This window comes from Myotis daubentonii, chromosome 8 (assembly GCF_963259705.1).
Source record: "Myotis daubentonii chromosome 8, mMyoDau2.1, whole genome shotgun sequence".
NCBI lineage: Eukaryota > Metazoa > Chordata > Mammalia > Chiroptera > Vespertilionidae > Myotis > Myotis daubentonii.
In genome coordinates, this window is record NC_081847.1 from 60,512,706 (window position 1) to 60,535,973 (window position 23,268).

Genomic DNA, 23,268 nt, shown 5'->3' on the forward strand with positions numbered 1-23,268 from the left:
CCCAGCAAGTGAAATCCTGCCAGTCAGCTGGCTAAGACAGTGACATGGCAGTTTGAGATTTATTTAGACAAGAGTGGCTCGGGATGAAAGCGGAACTGATAATCGAGACAATGACTTTCCTTCAGAGGGATACCTCAACAGATTTCTCTTTTTCCAGTAATCAGCCCTGCAAAATGCTTTAAGAAATGCAGAGATGATACAGAACCAGCCTCTTCTATAATACCATGCTAATCAAAGGCTTTTCTTAGAATCCTGCTTCCCACATGCTTGAGAACTAGTAAAAAAGTATTTTAAAAATCTATTTTTTGTATTCAAAACCTCCCTGTTGTCTAGTCCCCATTCCATAGCAGGAAACCCCCAGCAGACATCACCTGTGTCCCTGCCCCTGGTCCTGTGCATGCAGCCCAGCTGAGTGCCCTGGACAGCGTTATTGCTCAGCTTTGGGAGAGCAGAGTTAGCGTTTGAGATTTAATAGTTTGTTATATTGAGTTTTGAAAACATCTACTAAGGACCAATTGAAATGGGAAGCTCTCATGTCAGGATTCATGACTAATTTAATACAAATCCATCAACCATGTACCATTTCCAATGGGTTTATATTAGAAACATTGCCAACATCACAAAAATAAATACATTTTATCTGCCACAAATGTAGCTATGAATATTGGTGGCATGTGATTTATAGAAACAACCAAACAAGAGCCTTGGAAAATTCAGTTCCAAGCTATGCGGGATATTTTCTAATTACGTTGTAATATAGAACTACTATTAGAGATCAAATACATTCAAAAGAGGCAAAGAAAACCAACAGCAACAGTTTAAATATAAATTTGTCATCCACTCTGATTCATCTTTGTTTCATTGGTGGCTAGGTGCCACTAATAGTACACCTTGGGGCTTTTTCTCTAACACCGGAGGACCAACTGCAAACAAAGACACATGAGGTGTGTGCACACAGGCACCGGGATGCCCAAGAGACTTTGCCATCAACCAATGTCATTTGGCAATTTTCTTCTTTCACAAACAAAGAGAGAAATCAGCAGCTTAAACATTAAGTTCAGGACTCACCCACATTATCCATGTCCCAACGCCCAGAGATAACATTTTTCCAGATGATGGGCAGATCCATGTTCCATGTTCCGAGAGGTAGTGAGACATAGAGGGTGTGCAAAAAAGAGAGAGAAAAAAGTTGGTTAGAAACAATTCAACAACTGGTGGAAACTTACTCCCATTCTAAACATGATAATAGTTGCCCCCTTTCTAGAATTTGCCCCTCTGCCTAGACACCTTGGGTTAAGGAGATAGTTGCTGTAGAAGGTAGAGAGCCAAAGAAATCTTACATTAATGTTTTCATTTAGCTGTTGCAAATAAGAGAAAACACAGGTAAGCCATAGATGTTTCTGGAACGGTACTATGAAAGAGTAGAATGACCATATAGGGACATAAAAATAATTAAAGCAAGTCTGGACTAGAATAGGGAAGAAGAATCTAAGGCAAGGTAAAAGACTCAGGCTGACTCAAATCATACTCAGAAAACAAAGTAAAATTATTTACACTTTCCAACAAGCACTTGGCTAAAATTAATTCTAATTATACCCTCTCAAAGGATACAAATTATAACCCATTTTAGATGTGCTACAGGTCAGAGCTATAGAATTGGAATTCTTCAAAGAAAGGATCAAGTAAACAAGTTATTATTATTATTATCCTTTTCTACACAGGCCCAGAAAAAATTTACATGGTATACAATTTCCAGAATACATTGTTTTTCAACCCTACCAGCCATGATAATCACGTTAGTAGGGAAGAAACTTCACAGCATAAAATAACGTAAACATTTTCAAGTAGCTGGGACTCCCTAGAGTAGACTGAGCCTTCATTTACAACAGTTTACCTGTTGTGGGCTTCCCACATGAACAATCACCTTGGAAAACCAGGTTGTGCCAGCGTCATGCTGGAGGAGTTCTGTGACCCTTGGTTCCACTGCGGCCTCCTAGGTCTCTGCCTTCTATCTGTACACTACTAGTTTGTTCCATCAAAAGCTACTGTCAAGCCCTAACCGGTTTTGCTCAGTGGATAGAGCATCGGCCTGCGGACTAAAAGGTCCCAGGTTCGATTCCGGTCAAGGGCATGTACCTTGGTTGTGGGCACATCCCCAGTGCGGGGTGTGCAGGAGGCAGCTGATCGATGTTTCTCTCTCATCGATGTTTCTAACTCTCTATCCCTCTCCCTTTCTCTCTTAAAAAATCAATAAAATATATATTTTTAAAAAGCTACTGTCAAGAGAACTGAAAGCAGGAAGGGTCTCGGCAAGATATTTGTTCATAGAAACATTGTACACAATAGCCAAAAAGTGATAGCAACCCAAATACCCATTGATGGATTAAAAAAATGTGGTGTATACACACAATGGAATATTATTCAGCCTTAAAAAGGAATGAAGTTCTGACACATGCTACAACATAGAATTTGAATTCTTCAGAGGAAGGACCAAATGAACCTCAAGGACGTTATGCCAAGTAGGCGAATCACAAAAGGACAAATGCTGTATGATTCCACTTATATGAGGTACTTAGAGTAATTAATTTCATAGAGACAGAGTAGAATGATGGATTGCCAGGAGTTTGGGGGAGAAGGGAATTGGGAATTGTTATTCAATGGGAAGATGAAGAGAGTTCTGGATGTTGGTTGCATGATGTGAATACAGATAAAACACCACTGAACTCCACACTTAAAAAATGGTAAAGATGGTAAATTTCATGTGTATTTCACTACAATTGAAAAAAAAGCTACTCTCAGAATGGTTCTAGGAACTATCTGGCAACTTGCATAGATCCAGTCTTCAAAGGAAAGAATGAATGAGAGGGTAAGTTAATTCTCAAGATACTTCAATTCTTAAAAGACTTTAGTTTGTAATAGAATAGAAAGCAGCCTAGCAGAAATTCAAGACATTTGGTATGATGAGAGCTGTTGCTTAACAAGCATTGGAAGAAATGACAGATATGTCTACAAAGACCAGAGATGAGCAGGCTGTCTATACTCAGGTCTATGCCTCAAAGAGTGCAGGGACACTCCCCTCTCCTGTTCTAGCCAAGTCCATGGACCCCTTGAAAAGTGCCCATGCAAATTCTTCTTATTGTCCATTGGGTATTTTAAAAGTTTATCTACCCTCTCAAGTCCTGATAATGAATGGTGAATTGTCGTCCCATTGTAGATATGCAGACTTTAATTGTATGGCCAAAGAAAACAGTTAATTACTTTTATTTGCTAAAGATCAGAAAAAGAAATTCATTGGTGAAGGATGAGTCACTATAATGGAAGTAACGTTAAATATCTGCTTTCAAACACCTTCTGCTCACAATTTCTCTGACCGGGACCCTTATGTACATGGGTTGACCTCCCAATGAGGGCAGACAGCTTACACAGGGGAAGGACTTAGGGAAAGGAAGATGTGGGTTCAGTGGTCTTAAGAAACTGGGTAACCTTGAGTAAGCCACTACACATCTGTTTCTCTGAGATGAAAGGGAGTTTAAGAGATATACTGGTTTTCCCATAGAGTTATGTTAAATACCAAATGAAATGACACTTAAAAACAGTGTAAATACAAAGCAGTGTAAATTCAGGGTGGGCTTTGAAATGTCCCTAATTGTTGTCTGCCTCTGGCAGGAATGCTCAATTAATGTCCAAATAAGATAGGATATGCTGCAGCTGCAAGTTCACTTCCACCCTATCTCCCACTATCCCTGTCATTCACCCTATTGACTGACTTATTCCAACCAAATGAAGGCTCATGAGTCTAAAGTAGGTGGTTCTTTTTTTTAAAAAAAAAGTATTTGAAAGTATTACATATGTCCCCCTTTTACCCCCATTGACCCCTTCTGCCCTCCTCCATCCCCATGCTGTCCCAGGTCCTCAATGCCCCATTGCCTGTGTCCATGGGCCATGCATATATACATACAATGTCCTTGGTTAATTACCTCTCACCTACCCATCCTCCCCCACCTTCCCTCCCAGATTCCCCACTCTGTTCCATGCTTCCATGTCTCTGGATCCACTCTGTTCATCAGTTTATCTTGTTACTTAGATTTCACATATGAATGAGATCATGTGATACTTGTTCTTAAAGTGCAATCCAGGACCCTGGGAGGTCCTTAAAACTCTTCTAGGAGGCCTGTGAGGTGAAACCATCTCCTAGTTATACTAACACATCATTTGCTTTTTCACTGTCATTCTCTTAGGAGTGTACAGTGGAAGTTTCTGGAAGCTACATGATGCATGATATCTTACCCTCAGTTTCTAATGCAGAAGCAGACATAAGAATCCACTATCTTCTATTAAAGCAGACATTAAATAGATTTGTGATGCCACTCTTTCCCCTAAATTATTTTTGTTTTGAAAAACATAGTTAACTTTCATAAAAATATGTTAACACGGAATGGACTTTTATTGTTATTTTTAAGTGAGTCAAAATATGTATTAAAAAATTCTCAGTTGTAATTTCTAATGCATTAAATATCAGTAGATGCAACACATAAACCAAAGTACTTTGCCGTCTTCAATCATTTTTAAGAATGTATAGAGGTCCTGAGACTGAAATGTTTGCGGCCTGCTGTGTCCAGAGGGCAAGTGGCACAAGAGGAGGCCGCAGAGGAAGTAGGAGACCAGGAAGCAGGAACAGACCCTGTGGCCACGTTACGGTTTCTGATCTTTATCTAAGAGCAGCATGAGGCTGTTCCCCACGTGTAGGAGGCTGCAGTTACAGCCCCTTTCTCTGTATGGGACAGTTATACAGAATCACTCATTGCCCAGCTTCCTTTTGCACCTTATAACGATTCATTATACGAAAAATGAACTCATAAATCTCCATCCTAAAGCTCCATCACACTATAATGAATCTCAAGGTTGTTTTCAAAAAGAGTAATTTCTCCTCCATGGACAGGTGCAGTGTCTGTACTGTGCTTACCTTTAAAAGCCAACTTGCTGGCTAATTTGGAAGTGGGAAATGTTTATAGATGAGCTTCCTTTTATCTCCCAATACCGGTGCCCACATTCCAGTGAAGCCAGAATTAGGGTCTGGGCTCCTGCAGCTCTTACTCTGGCAATGCTGCTCTGTGGGGTGGGAGGAAATGAAGCTCCTAGTAAAAATGGCCTTTTCTAAGCTCAGGGCGGCCCTCCTGGGTGCTGGCAAACCCTCTCTGCTCTCCGTGGGCTCCTTTGTACCCCTCCCTTCAGAAGCTGTTGCAAACTATTCATTCTCAAGTCCCCTCTGCACTCCCCTCCCTCCTAGGAAAAAAACCTCACTTCTCTCTTCACCCAGAAGCTAAAGACAGGAAGTGATGGAGTTAACATTCATGCACCGTGATGATAAAATTTATGAGATGTAACTTCAATTTATCTTTACTGGTGAAAGTATTACAGATGTCTCCCCTTTTTCCCCATTGATCCCCTCCACCCTATACCCCCCTCCCCCCGCCCCCACTGGCCTTCACCACACTTTTTTTAAAAATATATTTTTTATTGATTTCAGAGAGGAAGGGAGAGGGAGAGATAGAAACATCCATGATGAGAGAGAATCATTGATTGGCTGCCTCCTGCATGCCCCCTACTGGGGATCGAGCCTGCAACGGAGCATGTGCCCCTGATTGGAATCGAACCTGGGACCTTCCAGTCCACAGTCCAATGCTCTATTCACTGAGCCAAACCAGCAAGGGCTTCACCACACTTTTGACTGTATCTATGGATTATGCATATAAATTCTTTGGTTAATCTCTCCCTGCCTACCCACCTGCAGTTTCCAGGAATAAGTAGCATTGAAAGCATGATTATGATTTTAATAACAAGAAAATGATTGTATGTTAGTAACAACAGTGAGAAAAGACAGGTCTAAGACATGTCCAAGTGCAGGAATGTGTGTGTAGAGGGGCTACGGAATTTAGCCAGGGGACAAGGCTAGTCACAGCAAAAACTTTATCAAAGTACATCCTCCAGGGACAGCATGACTGAAGGGACTGATAAGACCGTAGAACCTTCCATCAAGACTGAGAAGATGAAACATCAAGTCCCAGGCTTATCATTTAAAAATGCGAATGACATCTGAGGGGGGGAAAGTCATGGAATTAAACTTCTCAGTGTGTCTAACTGAAGCATTGTAAGAAGGTGCTTGTTTTTGTGTGTTGGTTTCTGAGGGGTGGAACAAGGAGAGGAACCATGATTACACAGAGACCATCTGTCTGTCTTTTGGGAACCGGCTTCAGCTTGGATGAGTCACGTGCCTGCCCTGTGTGCCTTGAGCTTGTTATTTCTTAACATTACCTATTACAGAGATGTGGGAAAGGTGGAAAATAAAGCTTTCTCCAGCCCTCGGATGAGAATGCTTCATGAATAGAGCCCCTCAGTAGGTGGCAGTTCTTTTTCTCCTTTCTTCCCCTTTTCTTCCTATTACAATAGGCCATTAAAAAGCTGCTGAACTTTCAGGTAACTCAGATGTATATACTTACAGAAAGAGAGAGAGAGAGAGAGAGAGAGAGAGAGAGAGAGAGAGAGAGAGAGAGAGAGAGAGGAAATGTATTTACAGTGAAGATGGATGTTGGTAATTCATGAACATATTAAAAACAGAATCTTCTATCCCTTGATGACTGGGTTGAAACCCTCCTCCCTACATTGGACCTGGTAACTCGATAGATATGGCATCTGTAAACCCCTTCATCTTTATTTATTTATTTTTAAATATATTTTATTGGTCCTTCTACAGAGAGGAAGGGAGAGGGATAGAGAGTTAGAAACATTGATGAGAGAGAAACATCGATCAGCTGCCTCCTGCACACTCCCTACTGGGTATGTGCCCACAACCAAGGTACATGCCCTTGATCAGAATCGAACCTGGGACCCTTGAGTCCGCAGGCCGACGCTCTATCCATTGAGCCAAACCAGTTAGGGCAACCCCTTCATCTTTAAGGTTTGTCTACAATCACTGGCCCCTTCCTCTCCCTGGCATCATGCTCTCGCAACAAGGGACTGTCTTTTTGCACTGGCAGCTGGGAGTCAGCTCATGGTTGGACAAGTCATCTCTTCCCAGAAGCCACACTGGTATAAAAAGTTACACCTCTGTTAAATTTGGACTTTATTCTTTCTATCTCCCCTTGCCTGGAATAATAGTGTGATTAATCTGTCATTTGTTATTTCTTTATTGGCTTATTAAGATATAATATCCTACATGCTACTGGCTTGTGAAATTGTAATTCCCACAGCAAAACTGTGCCAAATAAATTGCTGGCAGAGACAGAACCAGCCTCTGAGTACAACTTTGCTGAAAACCCTTCTGCCTGGGAGGTCCTAGTTCTGTGCCCACTGGTTCTCCTCCCCCACTGCCCTCACTTCCTCCTTCAAGTGGTTTTGTTTACCTGGGTTTCCTCCCTGCCTCTCCACCCCCCCCCCCCCCCCCACACACACACACACTTCCATCTTTCTATCTTTGTGGCTTCTTCTCTTTCTATCCCAGATGTTGTCTCTTGGTAATCTAGTGGGTTCTTAAGGGGAGTTATTGGCATCACAGTCTCCTGGTTGCCTGGCATAGAAATACTATGACACATGCCTTCCCTCACCTTTCCCACTTCAGCTTTACACCTTCAGCTCCCACCCAGCCCACCCAAGTGGCTTTTTCTCAAGCCCACTATCCTCTCCCTCTCTTTCCCCCCTTCCCCCTTCTTTCCCTCTCCACTTTCTATCATTCAACATCGGTCTGACCCCCAAAGCCCTACTTTTCCTTCAAGTCCAGGAGAACACAGGGGTAAGCCATCCCAGTCAGAACTAACTGGTCCCTCTTTCGTGTTTCCTTAAAACGGAGATGATCACTTAAAAATGTGCATAAGATATTTTTAGTATGCAATAATTTTATACATATAGAGGTACATGTGTAAGCTGGGAAGCATAGTCATAGATTGAACACTTGTAAACCTATCACCTGACGATGAAAATATTGCCAATATTGTTGCACCTGCCATTCAGTCCACCGCATAGGTATTCCTTAAAAATACTATTAAGTTTTGCATGGTGTTACATCATTCAATCTTCTGCAACTTTCTTTTTGATCAACAGTATTAAGATTCATCCATGGGGTTGATTTAAAGCTATCGTTGATTCATTTTTTTGTGGGTGTATAATCTTACTTTGTAAATATGTCATAATTTATTCATTCTCCTGTCCATAGATATTTGTGTTGCTTCCAATTTCTTTTTTTGGATATTTTTGAAACATTTCTTGGTGTATATGTGTGACAGTTTCTCAACAATATATAATTATATGCAGAATTACTATTATGGACAATGTGCAATCTTTAGATGATAATGCATAATTGTTTTTCAATATTGTTTCAATTTACCTGGCTCTCTCCAGTGATGATAAGATTTGATGTTTTCATAAAATCCTCTTTTGAAACTCATTATTACGACACTTAATATCGTGTTTATTGGTGTTAAATACTGTTTTCCTATATGATGATATGCATCATTATTTACTTACACTTTTATTCCTATGGCCTATAATCAGTACTTTACTTGTAAAAAATGTTAAATGAAAATAAAACAGAAGTACATACAATGACCTGCATTTGATCTGAGTTACAAGATAATCTACTTTCAATGCAAATAGCATGAAAGGATTTGGGGTTATTAATCCTTTGCACCAAAAATACAATTAATTCAATTAGATTGTTTTCCTACTATTACCAAGTTAGTTGAGCAAAATTAAGAAAATGGGGACTTTATTTGAGAGAAGATAATAAATTTAAAGCAAGGAATACATTTTGGGAAGTAAGAAAGTCTAATTATAAGCATAAAAGTATGAGTCAGCATAGCCTGTGGACACTAGCGCCCAGAGAAGATAGATGAGGGACTCAGGAAGGGGGTACAAAGCACTATATTCTCATCCAAAGATTTGTACCTTAGACTATCCATGTGGCTTCCTGTCCTCGAGTCTCACACTATAGTTAATAATAGTTAGGAATTTGTTTTTATAATATAGATTGAATATAGTTGCTGGACTAACCTGGAAACCTAACCATAATTTTTAACAAATTCTTCCATGTCAAAGAACCCAAAATTCCAAACAACTACTGACAAATGCACTTTTGTTAAAAATGACTCATCGGTAACATGGGGAATGCCTATATTCAGAAAGTAGGTCTCTGCCTTTTATCATTGTAATCTTTTCATCCTTGGGGCAAAAGAACCAGTGGCTGAAGAAAAGAAGTATTTCCATGCTCTTCAAAACAAAATGCACAGCATCTATTAAACTACTCTTTGATTGCTGCTTATCTTCTGCTTTGAAAAAATAACTCAGAAAAGAAATGCCCAAAACTCCCAAAGTATGAGATATGTAGGCACTCCTTATGGGAGAGATATAAAAAGTTTTTTAAAAACCAAGGGCCCAGAAAAAGAGGAAGACCATGTCAGCATAGCTCAATGTGGCTCTGAAGGGCAGGGGACACTACTGCACCCACATTTCTCCTCCTTGGGAATGCAGCTGGAAAAGAAAATGCTTCAAAACACTCAGAGGTCGTTGACCTTGTCTTGCCCACATCTTAGATGCTGACTCTCACATCATGTGCAAATTGCTACTTTAGTAGGTCAGTGTCGGAAAGCAAATTCCTTAATTCAGTATGTCTCTTTGTGAGCAGAGAAGAGTCAACAAAAAGTGGGTAAGAACTACGCCATAAATCGCTAGCAAGCAACCTCATACAAATGCATTCAGCTTGTCTCTACAACAACAAAACCATCCAACCATCAAGAAGAGAAAGCCTTTGGAACAGAACTCAGTGTTTTCTGCTCTGGTGGAATGCACGTGCTCAGGGCACTCTTTCGGTTTGGTGTTAAAGGGATGATCGATGCTTGCTGAAGTTAGACGGAGAGCTTCAGTAGGGATCTTTAAAATATTACTCTGTTAACTCGGCCACTTAAACTTTTTTGAAAATACATGAACAGATGCACTCTGATTTCTATCCTAGTTTAGAATGCTAAATCAAGGCATAATTATTTGTATTTATGACTTATCTATAATTATTTGTATTTATTGAACACCTACTATGTGCTACATATAAAAAGACAGCATTACGAAAATATGGTTCTTGGCTATGAAGAGAGGTTGTTTTTGGTAGGGGTAAGAGGCTAAGCTGATGTTCAGGGGTAATGGGCAGAAAAAGAGGACGACCACGTGAAATTGACTCTGATTAATTTTCTGGGAGCACAATGCAATTTGCTCTATGGAGTCCATGGTGTACAGCAGTCACTTCCATCCACACCCAGCACAGCAAAGTGTAAGGCAAAGAAATGATTCTTCCCCCTTATTTTTCTTTGAAATTTTTTTTTTCTATTCTCAACTCTTATCCTCAGACTTGCTAAAATTATATTTTTGGCTTGAGCAATAATTTTATGGGTCAGACACTTTTACCCAAATCAGCTCATTACCAGGCAGTACATTAACTACATTGCCTTAGAAAGCGCTGGTGGTTCAGTCCAGCAGTTCTTTGAAGCATCATGTAAGTGGCTCACAGTTAAAGATACATTCCAGCCCTGCCTACTGATTTTGCATCTTGCACTAACAGCTAGTCAGATATAACCAGCAACTCCCTTTCCTTGTGCTAAGTGGAGGTCAGGAGAAAGTGCTGTGCTTTAGCCAGCATCTATCATTTCAATAGATTTTAATGGGAACCACATAGATAAATCATTTTACTAGGTTTTGTAAAGATTACCCAGAATATCTTTGAAATCACCCAAATCTATGTAGAAAGGTGAAAGGAGACAAAAATACAATGAAATTCCAGTTAACATGGTTAAACAGCGTAAGTGTTAAACCAATTCAGAAAAACAATGAACTGTCATCAGGTTACTGTGACCAATTATCCAGAGAACAAAACTATGTGAGCTGTGCTACTTATCATCATCATTATATTGCTGCTGTTATTATTTAATATTTTTATAACAGACCCTGTGCAAAGTTATATTTTTACTTTCACATGTCAAAATTATGTTTCAATAACACTGACCTATAGAAACTATCATGAAGTTTATGCTGTTATAGGTTTAAAATTTTTTTTCATTTATGATGATGCTTAAGGATTGTAGCTTTGAAAGCTGAAGCAGCTGTAACTCTATCATAAAGACGAATAAACTGTCATCCAGGGAAATTAAGTGGTGATGAACCCACAATCTGGAAAATCACTTCTCTGCTTCTTTTTCCTGAAACACACCTAGATATCTTCTAACCGCATCATAGGGAGAAAAAAGCTACACTGAAGACAAAGTGCTACATGAAGTAAGCTGACAAGTAAGCCTATATTAAAAGTATGAGACATAAAACAAAACACTCAGTGAAAAGGTTTGACAACTGGGTTACATGTACACTTCAGCGGCTTTACTCATTGTTGCATTACCTAATTCATTTTGAACTTCAATATACTTTTTCAAAGGAATCAAACAGCTAAGAATAGCATAAATTGCTCATCCTTTAGAGGTAAAATGTAGATGATGATGTAACATGATAATCTTCCCCAGGATTCATAAATTTTGTGAAAGTATCTAAGTGATCCAACCTCTTAAAAATAAGATCTCTACATTTTTAGCTTTTGTTTTTCCAATATCAACCATAAGGAGAAGTAAGGAGTCTCCTGGGAAAGAACCCAGGTCAAGGGAGAAGAGAACCAAGGGACCTTTGGTCCAATGTCAGTGTGGGATGCTGTGCGAGGTGCCAAAGCTTCCTGCCTACCCATCTAACTGCCCATCCTTTTACGCCATCAAGCTTTCTCCACCCATAGCCAGAGAAATCTTTCCACATCTAACCTCCTGTGTTACTCTGCTGCATACAATGCTTTCATGGTTCCCTTTTGTATATTTATAAATTCCAAAATTTTATAATTTTATAAGTTGGGTAAAATGCTCAAGCAGTTATTATGCGCTGGGCATTTTATATGAAAACATGGAAGCCGTAACAGACTTGGAGTGACATTTGCTTGGACCACAGTGGGTTTAGTGGCATCCATTGGTGCTTTTGGGATCCTTGACGTTAAATGTCTACCAAGGTAGCCAGAATTAGAGCACATAAAAATGGTTGGGCGCAGCAGCACAGAGAGGATTTGGTTTTGCAAGCAGGAGAAAGAGCCCCATAGATTCCTCAGGACAGTTAAGAGAAATCTTAGTATGGTTAGGATCACCATTGCTGCAGGTGGTGTTGAAAGTCAAAGAAATACAGTTGTATTACAGGTACTAAGCTCTTTGGCCTGGGTAACATGGGTTACCCTTGTAACCACTATAAATTGAAGTGCTCTTTAAAAAAGAAAACAACTCAGAACAGATCTGTCTATTTGGAAAAAAAAAAGTAGTGTAGCAGTTTTACCTAATTATCTTGTAATTAAGTGATCAATGTAGACCCAGCAAGATCAAGCAATCTAAATGAATTTGTCACAGATTATTTTAGTGCAGACAGAAATAGATGTCTATGGTACTCATTATTTTTCCAACATGAAAGATGCAGATATAGAGGGGGCAGACCAACAAAATAATAATTTCTATTCCATTTTGAAAGGCAGAAACATTTTGCAGCAGGATTATCAGGTCTATCTTTCTAATTGCATTTTGATTTGGATATTATTTAAAAACTGTGAAAAGTGGCAAAGAGAAATTTACATTTAAATATATTCAGGATTAAAGTTTATTTTTTAACTAGAGGCCTGGGGCACGAATTTGTGCACGGGTGGGGTCCAGCCGGCCCGCCCCGATTGGGACTGATCAGGCTAGGTGGGTGCAGTTGGCCGGCCAGCCCCACCTGGTTGAATGCCCGGTTGAACTCCTGGTTGAACTCTTGATCGAGGGGACAATTTGCATATTAGTCTTTTATTATATAGGATGATTAAAAATAAATGTAGTCAGGACAGAAAGCTTGAAACCTAAAGATCGAAAAAGTAGAAGTTGACTTGCTAAGTATGAATTTCACACTGAATTAAATGTTAATAAAATATGCATCACATGTCAAACAAATGGGTACACTTGTTTGAGCACTATGTGCCAGTTATTTTATAAGTATTATTTCTAGTTCTCGCAACTCTGTTAGGTAGGTATTACTAAACTAGTTTTGCAGAAAAAGAAACTAAGACTCAGGAAACAGGGTGATTTTGTCCCCAAACATTCAACTAGAACCTACTGGTACTGGGGTGCAGCTTAGGTGAGTGTGTCGCTTATGTCCTATTTGTCCAATCCTTCTCTCAAGGTGTGTTTCCAAGGGAATGCAGACTAATACCGATTATGTATATGGGTGGTATGTGTGTCTGGATGGGGGACAGCAGCTTAGTTCATAAGAGTGGGGAAAGTCGTGAAGGTAGAGAGAACATTTTCCAAAAGTGACATCATTTAAACAATATTGAAAGAGCCATATTGAAAGTCATTCTTAAGACCATGATGAAAGTATGTTTGAGGAATTGGCATGAAAGCACAACACTACAAAGCAGAGGAAAAACAGGCAACGGTGGCACCTTTTAAATGTCCCCTTCCCAACATGTGTGTACTGCACATAATACCAAGGCTATCTGGCTCATTTTATATTTTATCATCATGTTTATTCTGCTTTTTAGGGCTTGCAGGGTATATATTTTTAAATATTCTCAGTTTGAACAGATACTTTCTTATTCACAGTGCAAGCTAAAAAGGGCATCCAACATTAAAAACAAAACAACAAAAAACAACTATTTCAGGGGAATGCAAATGTATCATAATCTGTTTTAAATCATCAGACCTCTCTAGCTTGTCCAAATAATCTTGGCCCTCCACAGACTCCTGCTTTGATGATTTAGCTCTGCAGAATTTTGAGGCTGTTAGGGAAAAAATAAATTTTATATTTAAAGGTGAAGCTGTGTCTCTGATGAAACATTTGATTGTATTTGAATTAATTCTGGTGAATCTTTCATGCTGCACATTAACATTGAAGGGTTTAAAAAGGAGAGATTTGTATGGCATAATGCCGATTTTTTAAAACTATCAGGCAAATAGTGAAAATATCATGAGTGTGTCACTTTCTGATGTCATTTAGTGTTTTTTTCACCCTCTATGTGATGTAGAAAATACTATTGTTTCTATTTGTCCATGAAGAAGTTGTGGCTGACAGTGGCTAAGTAAGCTGTCAGATGAACTGGGTTTAGAACAGGGTCCTGATAGGAATCACACATGTGTGGCCAGATGTTTTCACATAGTGGATGACCAACATCTTTCCAGTTTGAGACATATTTACATAAACTTTATAAACACCATGTGTCAAAATCTATAAAACATGGACATGGCAGATCTTGATCACTTAGATCCATGCAATTTCTCATATTCCAGAAAAGGTTTGAGTATATGATTCTAACATTATAATAAAGTATCTAGTTCTTAACTCTTCAAAACTTTAGTACATGGTCATGTCCTGTTTTGTTTCTGACTTGTTCGTTCCTTGTGTGCAAAGGGCTGTTTGTAACTATTTGATGAGGATGGGTTTGTCCTCTCATGTGTTATGACTATTTGGAAGCATTTCTGTTCCTGGAATATGAAGCTGGCAAGCTCTTTATAACAATTTGTTTCTCCACCTGTCCTCAAACATACCACGTATACACGAGGAATGGCCTAGTCTTTTCATTCTTCTAGAGCAGAAACATTTGAACAACTACCCATGCTAATTAACACATGCGTGATTGTGATTGCATTTTGTAAATCATGGAGCTCTGAGAGGAATCAGATGAAAAGCTTCCTAAAAGAGATCCCAGATCAAACAAATGTATCAGCTCCAAACCACTAATTCTCGTACATATTTCTGAATGCATATAGCATGTAATGGGCATCTTGCCCAGCATATCTCTTTTTTCTTTCAGCTCAATCACTATCAGCTTGGCTCTCCACATGCTAGTCTGCTTTTGAAAGCTCTGTCCAGCTCACATGATTATAAGCTCATTTCTACAATGAAGAATGTTAATAATTATACAGATTCTTTCAGCTACCAAAGCTTAAATTATTCATGTAATTAGACCAAAATGAGGTAGAGGTGGTTTGTAAAAGTTTCCAGATAATTGCTTCTTTTCCACTTTGCCTGTAAAGATGCAATCAAGGGCTGGCAACTCTCTCATATTGACCTGACTTGGGTTGTAAGATCTTTCTCCTTCTGTCATCGCCCTTCTCAGGCAGCCCTATGCAATCATTCACTCAGTGAAGAGTTATTGAGCTCCCACTCTGGGCACCACTTAGTGGAGACTACAAAAATGAATAACTTCTCAATCAATAGAATAAAGAATAAAGACAAGGTATGTGGCCTGTGAGAGCAAAACGCAGAGCTGTGGAAGGAAAGAGGAGGGACAGAGACCTTCTAAGGATTATCCAGAAAAGCTTCATAAGGGCTTTGAGAAACTGGTAGGATTTCAAGTTGAAGATAGGATGAGGAGGGGCAATTCCGGTGAAGAAATGGATGAGCAAAGAACATAGAAATAAAACCCAAGGTATGCCTCAGAAATGCTGACAGGTGCAGGGCGTTTCCTGTTGGAGCCAGTGGGAGACAGCACTGAAGGAGAAGATAGAGGGTAGGGTTTAGAATACAAATCTAAAGGATTTAGGCCTTATCCTTTAGGAAATAGGAGAGACTTGAGGTTTAGAGCCAGGGAGTTGTATAATCGAAGCTGTTCTGTAAAATGATTGAACTGGGTGCAGAAGGGGTGGTGGGGATGAGAGAGGGCTAGGATGATTACTACATGGTCTGAGCAGGGTGGGACAGAGCCTGGGGTAGGACTGGTAGCAATGAGATAGAAAGGAAGTGACAATGGGAGTCACCACAACTTGATCGCTGACATTTCTGCAGTGTGTTACTGCAGGAGAGCAATGTGAGAAGATGGCATACAAAGTGGAGACCAGGGTTCCCGCAGGGGGACTTGGGACATGCTGTACTGGGTAAGGGAAGAGAGCAGGAAATTGATGAAAGACATTAGTAGACATACTCAATCTGAGGTGATTGGAACAGCTGGGTAAAAATACCTACTTGGCAGTTGGAAATGTGAGACTAGATTTCTAATGGAGGCTGACGATAAAGATGGTATAATAATTCATCCAGGCAACCTACACTCCTGATTCTAGAAAACCAGTGGCTTGTTGCCAGGGCAGCTAGGTGTTTCACATGTTGTTGACTCCTCCTCAGGGAGCCTTCTTATCCCCGTTTTACTGATGGGGACCCTGTGGCTCAGGGCCTTTACATAACATGCTGGAATCAGCGGTGAGATGGCTGAGTTCTGATTTATGTCCTTGTTTTTCCACCTCTCTAAGAAAGGATAGCTCGCTCCTTCCTCTTAGTTCAGAGTCTCGATATTAAGTATTACCATGCATTCCTTTACCCACTCATCTCTGTTCTCCAGTTCTAATCTCCATTCATTCTACTTGACTGAAATATTTTCTAATCGGCCCCAATTACATTCAGTGTCATCCCATGTCTCATTATTGCTCTTAACCTAGCTAGCCGCTCACTCGTTCATTATAAAGGATTCCAGGGCAGTGTACCCTTAGCTCCCACGCCTTGCATTCTGTCCAGGGTCCCACCAGGATCTGATCCCTTGTATTAGCTTTGGGCTGTGTGACCCGCAGCACTTCAGAACACAGGCTGGACATCTATCTATCAGACCTGCGGTTTTTACAGGTCATTTCATCATGACACTAAATGCTCCCAGACAAAAGCCACATGTGCTCAACGAGCATGAAAACAAAATAAAGCATTTTCTTCTCAGCAATTCAGTGGCTAGGTGGCTCCTTTGATTCCTATACTGCAGTTTCATTGATTCCCTGGCAGTACGACAAATCATACACTTTCTACCAGCTATTTATATTTCTCCATCTTTACTGTGAAGAGCATGGTTCAACAGCTTTTAAAATGTCTAGCCTCTTTAGCAGCTCTCCACTGAAAGTCCTATTTTCTAATTAATTGTGTATCTTGCTATTCTTGGTTAACTGGTTCTAAATCGGCAAATTCTATGTTCCATGTGCTAGGTCTCACACTTCCCTTCCCAGTGCCTCATAACTGAATCACAAATGAAGCCTCACAGTGTAGCAGGTGAAAGTTATTATTCTCCTTACAGAGAGGAAGTGGCCCAGAGTGAACTGTGATTCATCAGGCTCCCTGGATCTTTTTAGTGAACTATTCACAGCCAACAGCTCTGACTTAAGCTTTTGGTTAATCATCTCCTTGCAATCCAAACCACAGGACCCATCCATAGTGAAGTCTCCCTTGCTGCTGCCACTCAAAGTGCGGGATCACTTTGCTGAGATCCCTGAAGGTTCTCACGTTTCTGTACATTAGCATCAAAACCATGTTTCCTTTCTGGCCTGCCAACTAGAATGGGTGGGCAGAGGACATGTCATGCCCCCCCCCCCTTTGTTCCTAACATTTGAATAATCCTATCTAATAAAAGAGAAACATGGTAATTGGCGTACGACTGCTACCCTTCCCATTGGCTAATCAGTGAGATATGCAAATTAACTGCCAGCCAAGATGGCGGCAGGCAGCCAGGCAGCTTGAAACTAACATGAGGCTTGCTTGCTTCAGTGACGGAGGACTCCAACGTTCCTCGCCTGCCTTGCTGGCCTCTGAGCTTGCAGTTTAAGAAACATTGTAACAAATATAGAAGCTAAATAAAACCCCAGAAACCTGCTTTCAGCCAGCCTGGGATCTCAGAGCTGGAGTTATACATTGTTTCGATTATAGAACCGAAACAAACCAGATACCTTCTTTCAGCAGCAGAGGCCTCAGAGCTGGAGCCAGAGCTAAAGCTGGCCCAGAATAAAAAAAGAAAAAAGAAAAAAAGGAGTGGTTGGGAGCTTCCGTCACCCGCCAGCCTGAAAACAGCCCTCAGCCCCTCACCCAGACTGGCCAGGCACCCCAGTGGGGACCCCCACCCTGAAGGGTGTGTGACCAGCTGCAAACAGCCATCATCCCCTCACCCAGGCTGGCCAGGCACCCCAGTGGGGACCCCCACCCTGAAGGGTGTGTGACCAGCTGCAAACAGCCATCAATCCCCTCACTCAGGCTGGCCAGGCACCCCAGTGGGGACCCCCACCCTGATCCAGGACACCCTTCAGGGAAAACCAGCCAGTCCCACCCATGCACCAGGCCTCTATCCTACATAGTAAAAAGGTAATATGCCTCCCAGCACCAGGATCAGCGGAGCCGAGAGGCCTCCCGGCACCAGGATCAGCGTGACAGGGGGCAGCGCCCAAACCCCCTGATCACCCTGCGGCTCTGTGTGTGACAGGGTGCGGCGCCTCAGCCCCCTGATCAGCCCTGCTCTGTGTGTGACAGGGTGTGGTGCCCCAAACCCCACCCCACCACGGGCCCTGCTCTGTGTGTGACGGGGTAGAGCCATAACCTCCCCATCGGCCCTGCCCTGAGTATGAGAGTGGCGGCGCCCCAACCACCTGATCGGCCCTGCTCTGTGGGTGATAGAGGGTGGCGCCCCAACCCCCCCCCCCATTGGGCCCTGCTCTGTGTGTGATGGGTTAGAGCCATAACCTCCCCATCAGCCTTGCCCTGAGTGTGACAGTGGTGGTGCCCCAACCCCCTGATCGGCCCTGCTCTGTGGGTGATAGAGGGCGGCACCCCAACCCCCTGATTGACCCTGCTCTGTGCGTGACAGGGTTCTGAGCCCCAACCCCCCTGATGGGCCCTGCTCTGTGCGTGACAGGGGGTGGCGCCACAACCTCCCCATCAACCCTGCCTTGAGTGTGACAGGGGGTGGTGCCCCAACCCCCGAATCGGCCCTACCCTGAGCGTGACTGAGGGCGGCATCACAACCTCCCAATCCGCCCTGCTCTGTGCATGACAGGGGGCGGCGCCCCAACTCCCCAATCGGCCCTGCTCTGAGCCCGACCAGGGGCTGCACCTAGGGATTGGGCCTGCCCTCTGCCACCCGGGAGCAGGCCTAAGCCAGCAGGTCGTTATCTCCCAAGGGGTCCCAGACTGCGAGAGGGCACAGGTCAGGCTGAGGAACCCCCCTCCCCCCCCCCCCCGAGTGCACAAATTTTTGTGCACCGGGCCTCTAGTGATTTCTATAAAATGCATAGAATACTTGTGAAAGTAGTGACATCTCTGTTTCTAGATGTATTTAATCAGAGGCTGTTATAGAGGGACTTCAACCATGCAACCGTCATTCTGTTATTTCTAAATCTTCCAATAGCTTAAGTATGTTATTATTTAAAGTGATTTCACCAATCCCAAATAGTTTAAAAATATATGTAATCACGTAGTGCACATTACTCCTCAAAATGACCATTATAGTTAATTTGCTATTCTGATTTACATAATGATGGATCCTAGAAATTATTAAATGCCTTTTCAGGCCAATGTTTTTAATTATCAGCCCCAGCCTATACATGTTTGTTGAACACCTACTATATACCAGACTCTGGGGATAAGAGGATGAGAAAGGCAGGGCCCTGCCCTCCATAACTTACATTCCAGTAAGGATATCTCCAATGACTTAAATATCTAAGGGATTGAGAGGTAATAAACAGAGGTTTATATCTCTGCTTCTCAGCACAGAGAATGCTTTCCTGAAGTCACTTCATAGTCTAAGAAGCCTACTTGAAAGTCCTCTTTGGAAACTAATGTTGCAGGAGAGGATCTTTAACCCCTTGGTGACACTTGCGTCTGAATGGGAATTGATCCAGCTGGGATATGCCTATGGCAGACAAGGAAAGGGGAAGAAGCCCTGAAAGATCATTTCAAACCCAACCTGAACTTGCCTCCTTTCCTGCTGTAAGTTAAATGTGCACATGTAAGTAAGGACCTCCCCTCCCCCCTTCCTCCCTATGCCACACAATTCCAGCTTGGGAAGGGCCAACCTCACAGGGAGCTTTGGGAACTGTCATTAGGAGAAATGCAATATAGGAGCGCCACCCAGAACCCGCTCTACCAGGTTCGTCTGTTTCTAATCAAATGGAATTTAGATTTAAACCAGAATTAGATTCGGGATTTACAGTCCTTTCTACTTCCATTCATTTCACGGCTTCCAGCCCTCTCCTGGCCCAGTCTTAATCCAATGCACTTGGAGGGCATTAGGAGTTGTCCACAAGCCTGGGGTGGGGGTGGTAGGGACCCTAAGGCCTGGTCCTCTAGGGAGAGCAGCACCCAGGGCCGGACCTCCGGAGTGGGTCAGCCGAACTCTGTCTCGGGATTGTTGGCGCTCACAGGCCCCTATCTCCACTGCGCCACTGGGATGCAGGTGCGTGTTCTTTGCTCGCCCTTTGGACACGCCCCTCGCTCCGCAGAGGATCTGGTTGCCAGCACCCCAGGCTTTCCTCGCGCACAGGCGTCGCTTCTGCATAATAAGGAAAAGCGAAAGCTTCGGCAGGCTGAGCGGGCGGCCGGACGCGCCGCGTGGCCGCTGCTCCGCAGCCGCAGCCGCCAGAGGGGAGAGCTGTCACCACGCGGTGCGGACCCCGACCCCCACTTCCAGGGAACTCAGTGCCGGCGAGCCCGCAGCAGCCCCGACGCGCCCTCCCACGCAGGCCCAGGGCCCTCCGGTCCCCATGGCTCGGGGGACTAGCTTCCCCAACCACCCCACCTTCCGAGCAGCATGCCCCTCACCGGCCCGCGGGCCCGCCGACCCCTGGCTACGCGGCCCGAGTAAGACGCCTTAAGGCAGTTCGGTGCGTGGCGGCCCCAACTCCGACTCGGGAGCGACAGGACGCTCTCCCCGGAGCGCAGAGCCGCCTCCGCAGCCTCCACCGAGGTCCTCACTGCCGCTGCGGGAAGCGAAATGCCCGGCGAGCGGCGCTCTCTTGGATTTTGAAACACGGTCTCATTCGCCTCAGGGGCGCCCCGAATCCCCACCCGCACCCTCTGGCCAGATGACTTTCACCCCGGGATACCCCTAGTGGAGGCCTGGAGCTGCAGCGGGAGGAGAGGAGCCGGAGGCGCTGAGTTGCTGGGATGCAGCTGCGCGCCCCTCGCGGTGAGAGGCGGGGGACCCTTCGGCTCGGCCCGGCTGGGCTGGGGGAGCGGGATGCCGCGCCTCTGCCTCGCGGAGGATCACACACACACACACACACACACACACACACACACACACACACACACACACACTCTGCTGCCAGGACCACCTGCACTCCCCACCCCCCACGCCGCGAGCGGGACGCGGAGGTCAGCGAGCCACTGTTCACTTTAAGATTGCAGCTGAAACGCCCAGACGGAGGGAGAGGCGCTCCTCTTCCCAAGACTCCCACATCCTAGGAGGCCTCCCAGTTTCCCCGAGCCAGCAACGTTCGGCTTCGGAGACTCCGCTCATTGGACACGGGGTTCAAACTGCAGTGGGGCGAGGCTGGCTAGAGGAGCACTAGACAGAGAGCCCGCGCTCCCCTCCGTTCTCAGCCAGAGAACCAGGCAGCACCGCTGCCTCCAGTGCACGACTAGGCGGCCGGGTGGGCGCCGGACCCCGGGCGCTCCAGCTCTGCCGAGGGCAGGGAGAGGAGTGACAGCAGCCGCCACGGCGCGCGCCGGCCAAGGCACGAAATCTCCGAATCGGCTGAGCAGCGGGCGCGGGGCGGGGGAGGGAGGGGGGTAGAGGCCAGAGGGGCGGAGGAGGAGTTGCCGAAGCGGAGAGGGATGACGTCCTCCGGCGCCTGGGGATCGCAGGGACTGAAGATTCGTGCGCTCGCCGGCTAGGCGCGCTCACTAGGGGGTTCGCAGAGGCGCCGCACCCGGCTCCCGCAGCGGCTCCGGCACCGCGCGCACCGGGCGATCCCGCCCGCTTCAAGCAGGTGCAAGCCCTCCGGCCACCTTAAAACTCCAGCTGCCGGTCTCTCGCCTCAGGGTGCCCTCCCAGGGTGCGATTCCCGGGGGGTTCTGGGGGGTCCCGGTAGGCAGTCCCCGGCGGCCAGCCTCGCCCCTTCCTCGCCTTTCCCCTCCTCGACCTCGAACCAAGGGCAGGCGCCCGCGCCCCGGTCCCTGCCCACTCGGCGAGCCGGCATCCTGGCCTGCGCCGGGCTGCGAAGAGAGGAGGAGCCATGGAAAGGAAAGGTGCTCACCTGAGTCGCCGGAGCCTTCCTCCCCAGCCTCGCGGGCGCGTCTTCGCCGCCCCCGGGTACTGCCTTCCTCGAAGAAAAAAAGTCGCGCAAGGGCAGCGAGAGGTAGGGCTGCTCACAGGTACCTGCGCGGCGGCTTTTCTCTTCGGATTCTCCCGGGTCCAGTCTCGGGCTCGGCGGCGGGAAAGGGCTCCCTGAGGCTGAAGGGGCCGCCAGAACCGGGATCCTCCGGTAGCGGTTTCCCCGGCACCTCCAAGTTGCCACCTGCAGCGCGCGCCGGGTGCCTGTGACAGCCCGCGCCGCTCCGCCGGGGCTGGCCCGCCCTCCCCGCCCTCCCCGCCTGCTCGTTGGCTGCTCCCGGCGCCCGGGCGTTCCCAGCGCTCCGGCCCGCCCTGCTCCCGCCTCCCAGCCGGCGGCTCCCGGAGTGCGGGTGCCGGAACAGGCCGCTCTTGGCTGTACAGCAGCGAATTTGGGGAGCTGCTCAGGCTTTTGCAAGCAGAGGAGGAATCACACACACACACACACACACACACACACACACACACACACACACGATTGGAGGATATGAGAAATGCTCTTCGTGTGCCTTAAGGGGACCCGGTAACTTAGTTTCTTTCGCTGGTATTAAATTTGTGCAATCTCTGAAAAGAGTTAACCTCACAGCGGCAAACAGTGCAGACGTGTGAGCCGGAAAGTGGCTTGGAGCTAGTTCTCATCAAAGTGCGCACGAAGCACTGAAATGTGAAGATAAGTTTGGAGCCTGTCTTTTTTCACTTACCCTGCACCATTGCGATGGAGGATCCTCCGGTTCCAGCACCCGAAAAGCCGCTCCCACCCCCACTGGTGTCCCGCGTGTGGGTCAAGTGCTTGCTTGGTTCTGAGGCTGCAAGTCCAGGCCAGGAAAACATATGCTGGTGCATGTGAGAGCCCTGTGCTCTGCACAACTCTTAGCCTTTTAAGTGAACATTATCTTTCTTTCTCTTCCAACTCTCACCCCAAAGACTGGGCCAGGAGTTCACTGCCCAGTCCCCCAGGGCATATAAGCACATTTTCCATTCTGCCCGTTAAAACATTCTGACGCCATGCTTTTGGAGGAAAAAAACTAAAACTATGAAAAGTACCAGTCTGGAAAGCCATCCAATCAATCAGAAATGTCTCACTCCTGGGTGTATCTATGCAAAAGAGGTACATTGCCAAGTAAACCTAT

The 23,268-nt window shown here is 44.9% G+C and overlaps 1 protein-coding gene across 1 annotated transcript in view; it reads right to left on the bottom strand.

Annotated features, from left to right (window-relative positions):
• Nucleotides 1-22,367, bottom strand: part of EPB41L3 (erythrocyte membrane protein band 4.1 like 3) — a 218,704-nt gene extending 196,337 nt beyond the window's left edge. Inside the window, exon 1 of the mRNA XM_059706552.1 lies at nt 22,065-22,367. The gene's annotated coding sequence lies outside the window, so the exon portion shown is untranslated. The remainder of the gene's footprint in view (nt 1-22,064) is intronic.
• Between the last annotated feature and the right edge of the window lie 901 nt (nt 22,368-23,268).